We start from the raw sequence: 19,346 nt of genomic DNA on the forward strand, positions 1-19,346 counted from the left end.
AAGGTAATAGTTGAATTGTTTATATAACTAACAACAGGGTGATGTGACTGTACATAGTAAGACTTGATTGCAGCAAGGTAAAAGGTAAAAGAAAGGAATTGGGTGAGAATTCCTTTGGCTATGTTTGGAAACCCTAATTCCAAACAAATGAGTGTTTTACATACAAGTAGTCTTCTTAACCCTAATTTGTTGAAATTATGTGGATATGTGATATATTCACGAACATGTATTTGAAAGGTATAATAGTTGGTGTCTAGTTATAGCTAGATCTGTCAAGGGAATTGGAGTCCCTTGAGAGATGGCACATATGTGTTCAACTAAAAGGCAACGTGCTTGGCACAACAAGGTAAGATATCTAGTATATTGTTATATTTGTTTATACACTGACAACTATGTGTGTATGAAGTATGATGCGGGGAATTACATGGCAAAGAAACTTCCATGAAATATTGAAGAAGGATCAAGTTGAGCTTTCCCTTGGAAGCATTGGGAACCATGGGATTGAGTCGTGGTGTTTGTTGCTAGTCTTTGCTTTCGGTGTTTTGTGATTTTCTTGCACCTAATTTGCATTTTTGTTGTGTCTTGTGCATGACCATGCCACTTTGTTTACGATGGCGTGTTGTTATTTATTTTCATGGTTTTCTTATTTTCTGACTTAGTTACTGGAGAATCCACAGTAAAAACCATTTTCGTCAACGTTTCAAATCCCAACTGGGATCCATCATCAAGACTTCATGAATGCTTGATAGAAGAAGAGCTCAATTGGGGGATTAAATAGTAATGAGGAGATTTGGTTTTGGGAAGAGATGAATGCGCTTGTTTCAATAATATTAATTTTTGATTTAATTATTGATGAGTTAATTAATTGATTATAAATATTATTTTATTATAAATTATTATTATGTTAATTATTATTATAATTAAACTTAATCACTTATTTTTATTTTTAATATAATATAATAATCTTTATTATAAACATTTAGTGATTATTATATTAATACTACAAATAAGTATTTGATTTTAATATATGTTAGTATAATATAATATTATTAATTATAAAATAGAATGTGAATATTTAATTAACAGTAATCTTTAGTAAATTGTATTAATATTTAATATTCAATATATATAACATATATTAGTATAAAATTTATTATAAAATAGTATGTAAAATCTATATATTAATTAATAATATATGTTAGTATTTAATGAATAGTAATATTAGTGTACTGTATATTAAAATAATTTAAAATAATAATTATTATATTAGAATTAATTAATATTAATAATATTAGAAATCAATATTAATAATTAATAGTTGATAATTAATAACTAATTTAATAATAATAATAATTGATAATTCATGTCAAGACCTAATAATTAATATAATAATTAAAATAGTAATCATAATAATAAATAATAATAATTGATAATTCATGTCAAGTGTTTAATTCTTAATTATTAATAAATAGTTTAACTAATTAATATATTTACTTTTATGAATAATATCTTTTAATTAATACATCATAATAATGATTTATAATAATAGTTAATGATAAGGTAATAGCTATTATCATAATTACTAATGTAAATATTGTAATTAAGTACTAGTTATTATTATTATTATCATAATTAAATTATTATAGCAACGCTACTAACTCCTAAAAAATAGAAACGGAGAGGGAAATCTACCACTAAATGCTATGCCAGAAGTATTGTTGACCTTAATTTCTCTGATTAGGGGAAGCCAACTTCCACTAATCTCCATACCATTGTCTCTGTTGAGATTATGCAGAAGCTTCTTAATTTCAAGAGCTTCTCTAATCTTTCATCTATGATGTTGTTCTTCCCTTGCGACAATTGAGGCACTTTCCAAACAGACATGGTGTTTTGTTTTTGAGGAGTGTTCTGCCAAGGCCGAGGTACGAGACCTTTCATTCTTAATATCAGCTCCGTGTTCCTTAAGTCTAGTATGCAAGGAGCGACCTGTTTCACCAATGTAGCTTTTTCCACATGAACAATCTATTTTATAGACTCCCTTAAGCTGATGTCTATCAATACTATCTTTGACCGACCTCATACCTTGCCTAATAGTTCCAGGTGCTGAGAATTGCGTGTTTGTGTTTTTCTTCCTTAGGATTTTATCAATCTTATCTGTTACTCCATGAATATAAGGTAGGAATACCCAACCACACTGAGGCTTTTGTTTTTGAGGAGTGTTCTGCCAAGGCCGAGGTATGAGACCTTTCATTCTTAATATCAGCTCCATGTTTGTTGCTTGTCTTGCCTTTTATGTTTGGAGTCTTGGGAATTGGTTTGGGAAAGGGGAAATTAATGGAGTTCGAGGAGAGTTGTGTCGTACCCAACATGCGATGTAAGGCCTAGATGAAGCTTAGTGCATGAATAAAGGGTAGTTGAAGGAAATAATATGACAACTAGTTGGATTGGTTGGGCCCATTGGGGTAAATGGGCAATGGCATGACAATCATGAGAAAGGTAACATGAAAGGTGAAGTAACTGGATATGAGGCATCAGATGCCTTGGTTATGTTGGGAACGATTGTTCTCAATGTTATGCACGGTGTGCACAGATAAAGGGAGTTCTCTTAACCTTGACCTTATGTTATCTGGTAATTATGTTATGATCATGATTATGCTGATGTTTATATATGTATACATGTATGTATGTATCCATGTCGTGTATGAAATAGTCATCATCGATCATGGTTGTTTAAGGCTAATGTTTATATTTATATATGTGTGTATGAATGTCATTGTTTGACAAGATCATGATTGTTTTATGCTAATGTTTTTGTATATATACGTATGTATCCATATATCTATTTCACTATCTGGCAGGGTTGTCAGGGATCATTCTTATGGAGGAATGATTGGTTATGCAGGTGAATGGCATGACGAGGTTCCTAGTCTTATGGGGAATCAAATGGGAAGAGTAGTCCTGACAAATCTATGGGGAATCAAGTGGGAAGAGTAGTCCTGGCAAATCTATGGGGAATTAAGTGGGAAGAGTAGTCCTGAGAAATCTACGAGGTCAATATCATATGGATATGAATTGATATTGTGTTATTATAGTATGTTTATGTTATGGATAGGCTAGGTCGAGGGATACATCAGTGAAATGAAAGCAGTGTGGTCTGCGACATGTTGGGACAAGCATGGATAAGACACTGGAAGCAAGGTTGCTTGGTAGAGACAATGTGGTTTTGGATGTGTGGTAATATTGTTGTGCATGTGTTGTATATGTTGTACATGTTGCATCTGTGATGTTGTGCGTATGTGGTGTTGTGTATATATAGTGTGTGTACATGTTGTCTCTGAAATGTTATGTATAGGGTGGTACATATAGTGTTGCGTGAATATTGCATCTAAAGTGTTGAGTATAGATGATGTTATGTGCAGTGTGTGTACATACCGTACTGAGCGCATGAGGGATATGTGGTGTTGTGTGCATATGGTGGTGTGCGCATGCTGGATATGCAATGTTATGTACATATGATGCTATGTACATGTTGTATATGTAGTGCTATGTACATATGGTGTCGTGTGCATGTTGTACAAGTGATGTCATGTACATTTGGTGTTGTGTGCATGTGGTGTTGTGAGAAAGGGGTGTTGTGTACATGTCCTGCATGTGATGTTGTGTACATGTGGTGCTGTGTACATGTCATGCATATGGTACTGTGTGCATGTGGTATTGTGTACACGTTATACAGGTAGCGCGGTGTACATGTGGCGTCGTGTACGTGTTGTGTAGGTGTTTCCTTGTACATGTGATGTTGCACACATGTTGTGTACAGGTGGCACTGTATACATGTTGTACATATGGTATTGTGCGCTTCTCATACTTGTTGTGTTGTGAGCATGCGGTACGATGTATGTGCACTGTGTAGTTGTGGTATAGTGACATATGTATTCATTGTGCTGTACAACGAATGTAGAAGTATGTATTGTGTTGTGTTGTACACTGGGTATAGGTGCATGTATTTCATGGTGTTGTATTCCGTGTGTGGTTGTATGTGTGTTATACACCCTATGTGTATGTGCACATGGTTGAGGAGAAGACACTGGATGTTTGTCAGGTGTGGCAACTGATGCAGTCTGCGTAGGGAATACCTACAAAGGTAGAAGCTAAGGATTGATTAAAGGATAAGTATTAATATTTATTTCAGTTTTATTATGCATGTGATTTATGATTCTAGTTTTTGATGATTACACGTGATCTATGATTATGGTTTATGATGGTTACATTTGATTTATGATGTTGTTCTACGATGGTTGTGTTTTGAGTTAACTTGATGTGATATATTTATACATGTTGATTTGGTCAAAGATGCTAGTTTGACTTGTTATGACACGAAGAGAACATAATTGCAAGTGTACCTTGTTGATGGGCCACCAATGAGGTATGATTTGAAGTTATTTTAATCTATTTTGAATCTAATGGGAAATTATGTGCTTGGTACAGGAAAGCATGAAATGCCCAGTTTGGTGGTAGAAACTGACTACAAGAATTAGCGGCATTAGTGAAATGAATTGGAGCATGCAACAATATGTTGATAAAACACTTCAGGAGCAGGGCCATTATGGGACACTGGTACCCAATAGTGTCCATTGATTTCCATGAGCATGTTATGACTAGTATGATGGTTTTAATGTAGGGATATGCCTTGGTTTTTGGACCTTCCGATGCAAGGAAACCTTGCCGAAGGATGGACTGCCTGAGATGGGGGTGCCAATGAAACTTGGAAGGTGTGTGACTGCGTGGAAGGGGGGTGACCAGATTGCCCAAGGGACTGTGTAGTAGGGAAGGGAATGCCAAGGATATATATGATTTGGTCATTAGCATTTCCATATGGAATAAAATGCATAATGGGAGTGTGCCTTGGAACAATGAGCCCGTAACTATTCACTTAGAGGACAAGTGACGCGGGATTATAGCTCTGGAAATTAGATGCAGATTTGACCTGGCAGTGGATTTTGGACTTCCTGGGAAGGATGTGAATCATGGTATTTCTTTGATGGTGTAGGTGTGAGCCATTGGATTCCCTTGTTGGGGATGCATGCATCGTATCCTTTTATTTTATGGTTGAGAAAATGTGCATATGTGTATATGTGTGTATTATTATAAATATTGTACCGAGCTAGATTTATAAAGCTTCATAGACAATATGATTATTTGTTGGGTGAAGCAAATGTGTATGTGTGTATATGTGGTTATTATTGTAAATAACATAATGAGATGTGTTATAAATCTCTAGTAAATGGTATGATTGTCATGTTTCAGCAATGGTCATTGTAAATACTGCAACGAGCTGTGTTATAAAGCTCCATGGGTATTATGTTTTGTTTTCAACAGTCTTGTTGGCTATAGGTGTCTTTGAACGTCGAGTACGGTATCCCCCCAAGGGGGAGGGTTCTGTAATAGCCTTGGTTAAAAATTCATGTAAAAATATATAAGGCCATGGTCATAGGGACACATATTTCAAGCTGAATGGTGGGAAAAACATCCTAGCGGGTGTTCATTTCGGTTATTACTAAGGAAATTGGCAAAGGCAATGGAAAAGGCTTTGGAAAGGCAAAATGTCATTTTGGCACATTTATTTATGAAAATACTGGAAATTAAAAGAAAAGGAAGGTGAAAGGTCACAGGTTGCATGTGAGGACGAAAATGAAGGAAAATAATGGAAATTGAAGAAAATAGAGGCCTCATTGATAACAAGGCTTTTGAGGATCAATGGTCAGTGTTGTTTAGTGTAACTTTTAGTCAGTTCAGTTTTGAATCTCTCTCTATATTCTCTCTCTCATAATATTGGACACTTAAAGTTCCTTGGAGAACTCTTTGAGGAGTGTGGCATACTTGGATTTTTGGAGCAAGAAGGCAAAGGAAGAGCAAGAAACTGCAAGAGAACATCGAAATCAACAACTATAACGAGTTTTTCTTGCACGTACTGAATTGCATGTATGTTTTCCTCACTAGTTTTGGCATGAATGGCATGTGCCTGTGGTTTATTGGTCATGATCTGTCATTGGCATGGAGGATTTCCTGAATTGACAGTGGATTTGCCTAGCATTGCCATTTCCTAGATAGCCATGGTGTTTTGGATTCATTTCTTTGTTTTTCGGTTGGTTCTCATGTTTCCTTTAGCCTGGGTTGAGTTACTAGTTCTTGGAAGCCTGGTTGGAAAAATGCTTTGGAATCCCTGTAACAACTTGTGTTGAGTTACTAGTTCTGGAAGCCTTGGTTGGACAAATACTCTAGAAGCACTTGGTGGGTTGAGTTACTAGTGCTAGAAGCACTGGTTGGACAAACACTCTAGAATCCCGGAGTAAGATATGGGTTGAGTTATTAGTCTTGGAAGCCTTGGTTGGAACAAATGCTTTGGAGCCTTGGGAGGCTTAGGTAGATACTGATCTTGTGATGTCTGACCGTGAAGTGGAATCACTGTTTGATGGGTTGAGGTGGTTTGGCCTCTAGAAGCCTTGAATGGTTTTGGTTGATGTGCTGTATGAGATCCCACATTCATGCTTGGAATATCGCACGGGGGTGACTGGATGAAGAGAGATTTGGCTTAGCCATGTTTACGATTAGGTGGTTTGTGGAAGTCCCAAACCTGGTTGGGCTTTTCATCATTAATATGTTATTTCTCCTTGTTATTTCATGTGTAAATGTACTAGTTTATTTGTGGATTCTATGGCTGATGTATCCTTGATATTTCTGTTGTTAGTATGCTGGTTATAAGCATGTGTTGGCCCTCAGTTTTGGTCCATTTTTACTTAAGGAAACTTACTTAATCCTTATATTTTCCATCCATTTTCCATCACATCCATCTGTGGACTGTCTATCTTACGAGGAAATATCGAGATTTTTTGCCGAGATATGGATTGTCTGTCATTTATTTAAAATTCATTTGTGCCACCAGTCAACAAATGAGGGTGTTTAATAGTGGGAAATGATATGAACGCAGGATAATTGGGCCAAGAAACAAGGGAATCACGACACTTCAAAACAATCAGGTAATTCGATTTCGATCCTCCATGAAATCGCCGAGTTTGTTAATAAAACGAAGTGTTTACACAGTGAGTTTAATTGCACAGAAAATGGGCTTGATTGCACAAGTAATAAACTGTGACATAGCTTCACATTAACATATGATTTGTTAACAAAGGTAGAAAAAAATCAAAACAAATCTTGCCTGACAGATCCAGATTTTCCACGAAATTCTGAAATAGAGTGTCTTATTGAAGTTTGATTGCATGTTGAGTAATGAAACAAGAATTTTTCGTGTAGTTTTGAAACATGTAGTTTTTGAAAAACGCATAGTTCGCCAAGCTTAAAAAATACACTTGTGTTTTCAATTACATAAACATGTGTTTTTATGATCAGACAGTGTGACAGAAGAACGAGTTTCAGTTTGATTTCATGAAGGAATTGGTCAATAAAAATAGAGTATTGGGATTATATTTGAGTGCGCAAAGCAAATTTGTTGAAACAATATTTGATTGCAAATTCACATTGCATGTTGATTGTATAAACAGTGAAGTAAAAATGTACACACAATGGCCTCAATTCAACAATCACTGAATGAAGGAGCGACTCTAATTTGATGTCATAAGAATATGTTAAGAAAAACAAAAATCGAAGGGAGGAATTGTAATATGATTTTGTTTTTATATATATATATATATTTCTTTTCCAAAACAGAGTTCAATTTCTTTCTTACAGAGGTGTGTATAAAGATGGATATTTGGTTTGCATGAACAGAGTAGAGTGTTGATAAACAGGAACAATATTGCTGCAGAGAGAGACAGGGACTAAAATAGACTGGTTTGACTGTTTTAAAGAACATCAAGGGAAAGGTAAGCCTCCTACAAACTGAACTAGAAAGGATTTTTATGCATAAATGATTGTTATTTGTCATTATTAAAAATGAAGTTAATGACAGTAGAAGGATATATCCATTGGTTTACAGAAAATATGACCACCAGGATAGAGCTGAAATTTCAAATAGAGAACTGGAGGAAGGAAATAGTAGAAAAGTTGTATCAGGCAGGGCTCATAGGGTTCCTACAAAGATTTAATGGTCACAGTGAGGGTATAACAAGGGAATTTGTGAATAATTATACTGAGGAGCAAACAAGAGTAGGAAACCTAATCATTCTGGTGACTCAAAAATACATTTCCCAAGCATTAGACCTTCCAATGATAGGGAAAATTATCACAAAGGTCTACATTTCAAGGAGAAAGCATGGACTTTCTTCCTGGAGAAAAACAGAAAGGGAACCTTTGACAGAGCTAAAGGTATACCCAGGGAGTGGTTCAATGAGCCATGGGGAGAACTAGTCTTGATCATTCAAAAAAATTTCACTTGTGATAGGGGATATAGTGTGGCACATTTGTATCATATTAGGCTCCTTCAACACATTAAAGGGGAGGTCAAGATAAACTTACCATATTTCTTCTTTCGAAGTCTCATTAAGATGATTGAAGCAGTAAAAAATGAAAACAAACCAAAAGAAGCTCAAGTTTATCATCAAGGGTTGATAATTTTTTGGTAGAATATCAAGTAAAAACTTAGGGGGTGACTTGGAGAGAGTTTTTAAACCAAAACCAGTATGAGGAGCAGGTCATTGAGGAACAAAGCAAAGTAGAGCAGGAAACCAGGGGCATTGTGAGTTCACCACTTTATCCTAGAACCAGATCTAAGAAGCAAACCAACACAGTCATGGTTGAAAAGGAAACATCCATCATGTCCACTCCTAGGAGGTTTAGGAAGAAGAGCCCAATTGAAACAAGTAGCAGGGACCAAGAAGTACAAATTGTGGAAACATGTTCTACAGAGAAACAGGCAGAGGATATTATTGAGAAAGAAGCTCTAGAGAAAGATTCCTATTTTGATGATGTGGCAGCAACATCATTTGTGAAAAACACACAGGAACTTGAAAGGGAATTACACTTGAGCAAAATTAGAGAATTAACAGATCAAATAGAAATAAATAAGATTCTGGAAAAGCACTTGAAGAAGGAAAACAAGGAAAATAAGAAGAGTAATGCAAAGTTGGTTAAGGAAACTGAAAAATTAACTGAAGAAATAGGGAAACTAAAGATAAAGAATGATATAATTTGCAAACAGGCATTCAAGTGGCTTAAGGAAAAGAACATGTGGAAAAATAAATATGAAAATAGAAGGTTAAGGCTACTTTGTATAAAGAAGAACATAACACAGGGATAAACTATTTGTTAGAGGCAGCACAACAAGAGGCATCAAGGTCTAGAACAGGATGCACAGCAGGGGTAAGAAGTTCCAAAAGGAAGAAACAAGCATGAGGACATGCTTGAAGATCAACAAGGGGGAGATGTTGGCCCTCGGTTTTGGTCCATTTTTGCTTAAGGAAACTTACTTAATCCTTATATTTTCCATCCATTTTCCATCACATCCATCTCATTTTGATGTATTTTATGCATATTCAGGTATTCAATTTTAATTTTGCAATTTCTAGAAGTTTTTATGAAAATTGAATTTCAAGTGCAATTTTGGACAGAATCAGAAATTCCCGTAATAGCTATGTGGATGACATATTTTTAGGACACTTAGGATCAAGCTGGATACATGAATGGAATCTTAGGAACTAGGACTGAACTAATTCCAATTGGTTCGGTCAAAACAAGCTTTATCAGGCTCGGTCAAGGCTGGTCAAACATGACTAATCACCCAGAAAATCCCTAGGAAATAGGGCAGTTTTAGGATTTCATGGGATTGTCCATATTTCTAGTGATAGATTGGATGGATTCGACTTAGATAGATGGATATGAATAGATATAGTTGTTAGAGAAACTTTAGATCAGTTTGTTACATGATCTTCTATTTAAGCCAAGACTTTGAAGGCTTATGATATGTAATTTTTATATAATTTTATGCTGAGACATTAGAATATTGGAGATTAATTAGAAGAACCTGTTATACTTTCATTTTGTTGTTCATTGATGTGGATGAGTGACTAAAGTTTCAGCATTTGATAGCAGCCTCAAGTGTGCAAAGCAAGGGTGGAGGGCTCCCACTCCAAGTTAAGTACACTTTATTGTTAAATTAGCTTAATTTTCATGAACTAGTTACTTTAGATTTGTTTACTTGCTTTGTTTTAGATTTGCTTATGACTTAATGTGTGATGATTTATATTATTAGTGAATCTTAGTTTGTTTATCATTTTAATAAGAAGGGACAACAAAGTGTTCAAGTTGAATTCTCCTTCTATTGAATTAATAGATCAAAATTCGAATTCATCTTTGTTACATTCAAGCAGTTTTTATGTACTTTCAGTTTTCCAATGATAGCATAATGATGAATGAATTGTGATGAAGAATACCCAAAAATCTCTTAAGTTAAGAGTTTACTTCATTGTTTATTTATGTATCTTAAGCTATTGTCAATTCATGATTTCTGATTTCTATTCATTAAGTGATATTAAGAGAGAAGGACACAAATGGATCTCTTGAGTTAAGAGCCACTTCATCTTTCATACATTGCAAAAGTGAATTAGAAATTGATAAAATAGGCTTATATTTGTAATATGTACTTCTTTAGTTCTTCAAATTTTATCTTCTATGCTTTGCTACACCTGATATCCATACACTGTGGACTTGCCTCTAAGTTTTACAAACCTGGATTGATAATGAATACTTGTCTTAATTTGTGTTAATAAATTAGCCCAACAACATGTATTATGATAGTGATGAAGTATGGCTCTCCTCATGTTTTGATTTGTAAATGAATGGATAATGTATATATGACCTAATAGATGAAAATGCAACTAATGATATAAGGGAACAATGTTTCTTAGCAATTCTAAGATAAGTATGATACCCCTATGCTCAGATTTGTTGTTTAAACCTGTAGATTACATATTTTTGACATGTTTGATGAAATTCTTGTCATGGCTAGTAGGGGTCTAGTCAAGACCTTGTTAAAGTAATTGCATTTGTATCATTGTTCGGTTGTTATCTTTTAGTTCTAAAAGTGTCATTAAGTTCTGGGTAGCAACCTGGGCTTTGGGCTTGAAAAAGTGGCTAAAATTCTGAAGACGCAGACACAAAACTGGGCAGAAAAGTCCATGGGCGCATGCATACCCATGATGTGGGAGCATCCAGAGCCTCCTCGACGCATGCATGCCCATATAAAGGGAGCATCTGAGAGTTTAATTGTCTAAATACTCAGTGGGACCCAAGGGTTTGTTACCTGAGAGGTTGGGATGGTTCCTGGGAGTCCTGCTGCTGATGTGGAGGGTCTGTATGGTGTGTTTCCATCGGTTCCACTTCCTTAATGTGACTTAGGAGGTCGAATCATATCATAGTAACTTATTGTAACATGTTTACCCCTACTAGCTGGTTACTTGGGCAGATGTGGGAGGAGGATGTTACATCCTTCTTGACCCTATGGTAAGTTTTTAAAAATCCTAAGTGCCCTCCTAAGGGAGAGGTGTGCAATTCCAAAAGAATTTTTGTTTGAGTTAGGAATTCTTACAAAGATATAAGTGATCTTTGTACCACAATAAATCAAATTTCCATCTAAATGAATTAGATGTGATGGGATCTTGCTGCAACTTTTGAATGAATGTCCACACCTCTTCATCATTCTTCCATTCATCCCTTGCTTCGATTATCCACTGATGTTGGATAATATAAATGGAATAAAGTAATGCTTCGACATCCTCATCCTTTCTTGATAGTGCATCTGCAACAACATTTTTCTTCCCTTTTTTGTAGATGATTTCAAACTCATAAGCCAACATATTTGTCACCCATTTTTGTTGCTCTTCTGAAGATAATCTTTGTTCCAAAAATTATTTAAGACTATCATGATCTGTTTTTACTTTGAAGTGTCTTCCCATTAGGTAAGGTTGCCATTTCTTTAGTGCATGTAGTATTGCCAACATTTCCTTCTCATAAATAGGTTTATGTAGATACTTTCCTTTGATTGAACGACTTTCAAAAGAAATGGGTCTTCCTTCTTGCATTAAAACAACACCAATTCCATTTCCTAAGGCATCACGTTCCACCATGAAGGTTTTTGTGAAGTGTGGCGTAGCTAAGGTTGGTGCTTGGCACATTGCATTTTTAAGATGTTCAAAGGACTTAGTTGCTTCTGGAGTCCAAAAAATGCATCTTTCTTCAGTAATGATGTTATAGGTTCTGTTATACTCCCATAATTCTTAACAAACATGCGATAATACCTTGTAAACCCAGAAATACTCAAAGATGAATTATGGTTGTGGGGATTTCCCATTCCTTAATGGATTTAATTTTGTTAGGGTCTACCTTAACACCCTCATGAGATACAATATGACCCAAATATTCCACCTCATGTACTCCATTTTTGCATATTATTTCTCCTCCAATAGTTTTAGCACCTTGTCAACATGTTGAACACATCCTTCCAAGACTTGTTGTAAATTAGTATGACATCAAAACATACTAACAAAAATTTTCTAAGGAAGAGTTTGAAAATGGAATTCATCAAACCTTGAAATGTTGAAGGTGCATTCGTAAGGCCAAAAGGCATGACCAAAAATTCATAATGACCCTCATGAATTCTGAATTTTGATTTCAGATTGTCTTCAATCTTCATTCTAATTTGATGATATCCCGAATGAAGATCTAGGTTGGTGAAGTAAATTGCTTTATTTAATTCATCCAACAATTCATCAATGAGAGGAATGGGAAATTTATCTTTAATAGTGAGCTTTTTGAGCTCCCTATAATCCGGACACATGCGCCATGATCCATCCTTCTTGTGCACCAATACTACTGGAGAAGAGAAAGAACTTTGACCAGGTTGAATTATACCGCCTTTAGCATTTCTGCAACCATACATTCAATTTCATTCTTTTGGGCATAAGGATATCTGTAAGGCTTGATGTTTGGAGGAAAACTTCCAGGAATCAAATGAATAACATGATCATGATCATGAATAGGTGGGTGTTGCACAAAATATTGTCACCGTGACATTCTGCAATCGGTGTGAGTCTATCACCATTCATACTTTCCTATTTTGCAAGTCTTAAACCTCAGTTCTTCATGTCAAGCCTTGAAAAATGAGAGAAAGCCCTTAAAAATCTCTAAAACTATGGTTCCACACTTTCTCTTAGCATTACTTGCGGTCCCGCACCTATTGGTCATGTCTCCTACGTACCTGACCGCTCTGTTTCTGTGTAATGGGTGCAGACCCCTGTAAAAGTAAAAAAGGCGCAAGTACATTCTTAAAACTCACTTTGGGTTATTTCTGGAAGCTTCTAGAGGGAATCTTAAGGTGGCAAGTTCGTTCCTTTAAGGTGCATGCATCCCATACCTAAATGAGCTAACCCCTTGATTTGAGGAGCTTATCCCTTTGAAGGAGGACTCTATCCCTTCATAGGTGGACCTGTAACCTCCTTCCTTTGCACTATAAAATGAGGCATTGGGCTGGTTACTGAGGAGGTTGAAAGCTGAATATTTTTGAGGTGAAATGTGTTGGAATTTAGTCTTCCTAATTGAGCTTGAGAGGAGAGATTACATACCTTTTTGATCTCATTGGGAAGAGTGTGAGGCTTGTCAAAGTAGAGGAGATTCTTGCTTGGACCCTGGGAGGAGCTTGTACAACATCAAGGCACCAAAGGTTGTAAAGTTCTTCTATTCTTAAAGTTAATACAATAAGTTTATTTTTCTCAATAAGCTATGTTTTATGGTTTATTCATGTATTCCTTGATCACCATGATGAATATGATTTATTATATTAGCTATGCAGGTGTTATTTGATGTGTGCTTGTTTGTGATTGCAGGTTCTTAAAAGGAAACTTGTTTGGATGGTTGAAGCGTGGCTGCCACAAACTAGCGTTGGACTTAAGGTAGGGTCTAAAACACCTCTTGGTTTTTATTATAAATCACATATATTTAGAGAAAGGTAGATTTGCTTGTCTTGCTTGTCGCTAGATATCTATTGATACTAGGGAGATCGGTCTTGTCCGCAAGAACGATTTATCCGGCCGACAAATTGGCGACTCCACTGGGGACTTGAATTTTGGTTTTTTGCCTTTCCTTTTACTTTGACTTGAGAAAATTTTTCTTGTTTCTGGTTTTTGCTTGATGTGTGTGGTATTGGGTAGGTTTTAGATTCTGAATTGTTTTTTGTTTTTTCACGTTTTTGAAAGAGGACCACACGTTTTATTTGTAAGACAGTGCGGACATCCTCGCACTGTTACTTTACTACACAGAGCGGTACTGCAACTGGTTATACAGGAGGCCTGTGGACCTTGTCAAATTTTTGAAAAAACCTAAAATATTTTCGTCCAGTGAAGCTTAGGATTTATTTAATCTTTTTAGTCTCTGCCCGGACCTGCATGTGTCCTGTCAAAAGTTTCTTGTAAGTGAGTTCCATTGGCATTTTGGTTTTAGGTGATTTTCTAGAAGTTTTGCGTGCCTGGTTTGATTTTCACTTGGTCTTTGTAGTAACTCAGAGATTAGAAGCCTAAGAAACCTCAGATTACCCTGGTCTTTTTGGTCTTCTTGATGAGTCTGACTGATTTGTGAAATCTGCCCTTGGTGAGAAATAGATATTGTTTTCTCTTTGCAAAGCTTTGAAAGAACTTGTTTGAAAGTTTTGAATTTCATTTTAAAAAAGAAAACATAGCTGGGTGTTTTTGATTAATTTGTTTTTCTGAACGAATTAGTCCTTAGTTTGCTCAATAACTAAGTAAAACGTCCTCAAAAAGAAATTTTTAGATCTCAAGCTTAGTTTTTTATAGTTTTGAGTGTTTTCTAGAAATTGTAGAATCTCTTTTGAAAGAAATTGTTTTTTGTAGTTTTCGACTGTTGAAAAAGAAAAGGGATTTTTCGTGAGCATAATTAGTAGTCTCGTTTTGAGTTTATTGAAAAAGAAAAAAGATTTTCTTTTCATTTATATGTTGAAAAAAAATTTGTTTTTCTAAGAATTGCATTCTCAACTCTTTCTTTAGCTAGAAATTCATTGAAGAAAAAGAATTGTTTAACATCTTAGGTGCATTTTTCGTGTTTTGGAGTCGAGTCTTCACACCATAAAGTTTCATCTCCATTCCTATTGACTTAAGAAACAACCTATAAAAATAACGCTTAAAGTAAAATTGATCTAGCAATCTTTTTATTTCTAGGGCTCTTATCACCAACATAGCTTAGGCTAGTATCTTGGAGTAGGGAGTAATTAACTCTTCAAGATAGTTAAAACAAACAAGTAGCTATATCTTGCAGTAGGAAGTACATCCAATTGTTACATGTATGCTTTGGGAAGCTCCTCTTAAAAGAGTCAAGCACGAGATCATATCTGAACCAGTGAGGTAATCAATCCTTCCTCATTGGGAACAATAGGAGATATAGATGTATTAAAAATGGTAAACCTCGGATTGACCATTGTCGAGGAACCTGGGGTCACTTGTTGGTAAACCTTAGATTATGTCAAGGAGCCTTCAAGGGGATTGAGCTTTGTTACTTTGCCCTTGCGTGTGTATCGGATCGTAGACTGTTCCCCCAGGTATATTTGTTTCTGTTGGTAACCATAGTGACCATAATCTATAGGATTCTTTCCTAAGGTGATGGTGGAGGGAAGATCCCATGTACCTGGAGCAGATGTCAACTAGACTCACTTTGACTCTCTGGGGGGTTCTCTTCACTCAGACGTTTTGTGAAGAAACTTGTGCCAGTCTGTTTCATTAAGCAAGTTGTCGGGGTAACTGTTCCAACTGCCCTTTCTGTATTGAATTCTGCGACGTTGGATTTCATCACCAACTAGTGTTTTTGGTATGGAAAGTTACTGTTTGTGTGTGGTTTGAACTCTTAGATTTTTTAGGTGTGTGATTCAATTGTTTGTTTCTTTAGAGACTTTAGGTGGTTTTATTGACATTTTCTTTGTTTGCGTGTGAAGTAATTAAAATATTTAATCGTGGCTGAATTACCGAGACAATCTCGTAGACTTCGGGGGCAACCTCCCGAGTATTCACCAAGCTAGCTTGAAGGGCTACGAGCTCTTATAACTCCTAGTGACAGTAGAGTTGGGTCATCGGAAGATAGAGAATCTTCTCTAGTTGTTCATCTTGATTATCAAGTTCAAGCAACAGAGTATATTTCTGAACCAATTTCTTTTTGCGAAGTTATTGGTAGTGTGTCCTCTACTAGTGAATTAGCTGAAGAACCTGAAATTTCTGAGCCTGAAACTGAACCTGCTGCTACTCCATCCTCAGGATTTGCTTCTCCAACTTCCAGTGGTCCTGGTTCACCCAGGGTAGGAAGGATCATTACCCAAAATCTTCCTTCGGGACTTATTTCTATTGAAGAACTTGTTAGTCCAGAAGAAGATATAAGTCTCCCTGAAAATCAACCAACTTTAGAACTTAGGGAGCGTGAATCAATTTTCTACAGTCCTCCTAGGAGGGACGCTTGGTACATCTCATTGACCAACTTTTTAGAAAATCTGGGTCTCAGTTTTTCACCACCTCGAATTCCTTTCCATCCAACACCTAGAGGTTATTATCCTCCTTTGAATATGTCGAGACAATCATCCATGTTTTCCCAATCACCGGAAGCATTTTTATATGGCGGTCCTTCTGTTCCTTCTGGGTATCAGTCACTCACTGATACTTTTTCGGGAGCAGCTCCTCAACCCATTGAACATGGGATATCAACTGGTAGTAACGAAACTCAATCGTTGAGTGTAGAAGAAATTCTTATGATGTCTGGTACTATTCCAAATCCGCAACCTCAAGGTAGTTAGTTACCGCCTGGGGGGCAACCTCAAGGTACTCAATTATTGTCTTGGGGGCAACCTCAAGGTACTCAGTTACCACTTGGGGGACAACCTCAAGGATAGTACATACCTTTGGACAGTACATACCTCAAGGTCAACCCCAGACTCAGTACATACCTTAAGGTCAACCCCAGTATCAATATATACCTCAAGGTCAACCCCAGTTTCAGTACGTGCCTCAAGGTTATCAACCTCAAAGTCAGTACCCAACCCAAGGTTTCCAACCACCTTCTGGTCAATCATTCGTAAAAGGAGCTGAAAATGTACCTTTGAATTATCAGCCCTATGCTCAACCGGTTATGGTCCTCAATATGCTCAACCTTCTATGGGTCCATACCCCGGAATGAACATGGTGTGGGATCCATCTCAATCTCAATAGATCTTGCAACCTAATGTGCAGTTGTCATCTCAATCTGGACAACCTTTGGTTTCTGGTTCAACCCAACAACCTGTCCAGCCTGTTATTCAAACTTCTGCACTTGGTGTAGCTCATCAGTCTGGGCCTAGTTGGCCTCGAACTCTGCCTCAAACGACTGCTGCAACTACTGCAGCTTCTGTTCAATCTACCCCACCTACTTCTGGAGTATCGATAGCTCCAGTTTCTACTGTTCCTGCATCAACTCCTCAAGCATCTTTACCTCAGTCAGGACCTACAATTCAGACTTTGGTTTAGATGCCTATAGGACAAACTAGTCCAAGTACGATTGTCACAAGTCAACCACAGTTCACTTATCAACCGTACCAGGGATAGTACCAATTCGGTCCTGCTGTTCAAAGCCCAGTTTACCAGTATCAACCGTACCCTGGATATACTTATCAACAACCTCAACAACCCCAGTTTGGTCTGGTTAATCCTGGTTTTCCGGGAGGATATAATATTCCAAATGTGATTCCAATTCCAAGTTATCCTGGATATCCTCCTCCTAGGGCTGGTCTTATGACCCAGGGTTTTCGTGACCCTAACCGTTAGTTACCGTTTATTGCAACTTTGGACTTGCCTGATTTGTCACGCCTTATGAATGATCCGATTAATTATCTTCCGTTTTGGCCGCCAATGCCAAATAAGTTGCCCAGTGATATCCCAAAGTTTGAAGGTAAATCAGGAGAGGATCCGTCAAACCATGTGATGACTTATCACCTCTGGTGCACGTCCAATTCCATCCTAGATGATTCAATTCTCTTACGTCTTTTTCAACGCACTCTGATTGGTCTTGCAGCCAAGTGGTACATTGAGTTACCGCGAGCCTCTTTTTATAATTTTAGTCAGTTAGCCACTTCGTTCTTAACTCATTTTCAGTTGCCTGTCAGATATGACAATGGCACGGAATTATTAACTTCATTAAAACAGTCAACGTCCACATATATTTTAGATCATATTCATGAATGGCGACGTCGACGGCGTTTAGTGAAAGTTTTTATTCCGGATCAAATTTTAGCAGAATGGTTTGTTAAATCATTATTACCTAAAATCACTGAGGATGTAGCTAAGGTAGGAGTTGTTACTGAAGAGAAAGTAATTGCTCAAGCTCAGTACCTAGACCTCGTTTATACGCAGTCAGGTACTTTACACAAAAAAATCCCCGACCTTCCGAAACAAAATCAAATAACTGCAGCTCCTTCAGGGTCTCATGCCACTGATGGTATGATTGGTTCAGTTAACACCAAAAGTAAGAAGAAATCTTCAAATAATTCTTCTCCTATTATAACTTTACCAGATTCCCCGACAGGAGACTCTTCCGCTGAAATTCCTGCCGATATTCATGTCGTAGAATCATCCACGGCCAAATCAAAATCCGAAGTAAAAAGAAAGGGAAGAAGAAAAATAAAACAAAACTCAAAAGAGAAATCAGATAAAACTGAATCTACCGACGAGAAACGTAAACCTCGATATCCTGGTCTCATTTGTGACGAAGAGCATTTTACAAGAGACTGCCCACATCGCGCTGAGGTTGCGAAAAATCGTTAAAGGTTCTCAAACGCTTGCTGTCTTGAAGGATACTTTCCCTAGTCAAGATAGTAAGATGATCGGTTCTTCCTAAAATGCCTCATAAGAACCCATAATGATGATGTCCCATGTCAGGATTGCGACGCGATCGCAAGATTATGGCAGTAAAAGTCCTGTTGGTGGTAAGGAAGCAGAATCTTCTAATTCAAACCCATCCACTTCAACTCCTTCTAGTTCTAATCCGCTATAGATCGAGAAACCTAACCCAGACTTAGTAATCAAATCGCTTGCTAAAGGTATACTTCGGAAGTCAGCTTTCAATCTACATGTGAGAGCTGCTCAGAATTATAACATTGTTGAAGACTTAGCTATTTCCCCTTCAGCAATGTCGGCTTTGGAGGTGCTACAATCATGCCCAGCACAACGTAAATTACTTTTGTCGGTTATAGGAGTTGTTGATATTCAGGACTCGAACCTTATAATCTTCGATTTAGAGAATAGTACACCTCGCCTACCTCATCAAATGTCTTTCCAAATCCAGTGTTAGTCAAAAATAGACCTTGCTTTAGCACTGTAATTGAT

Source organism: Pinus tabuliformis, chromosome 4_1 (assembly GCF_031772625.1).
Source record: "Pinus tabuliformis cultivar Carrire ecotype Pingquan chromosome 4_1, CPIR1, whole genome shotgun sequence".
Taxonomy (NCBI): Eukaryota; Viridiplantae; Streptophyta; class Pinopsida; order Pinales; family Pinaceae; genus Pinus; species Pinus tabuliformis.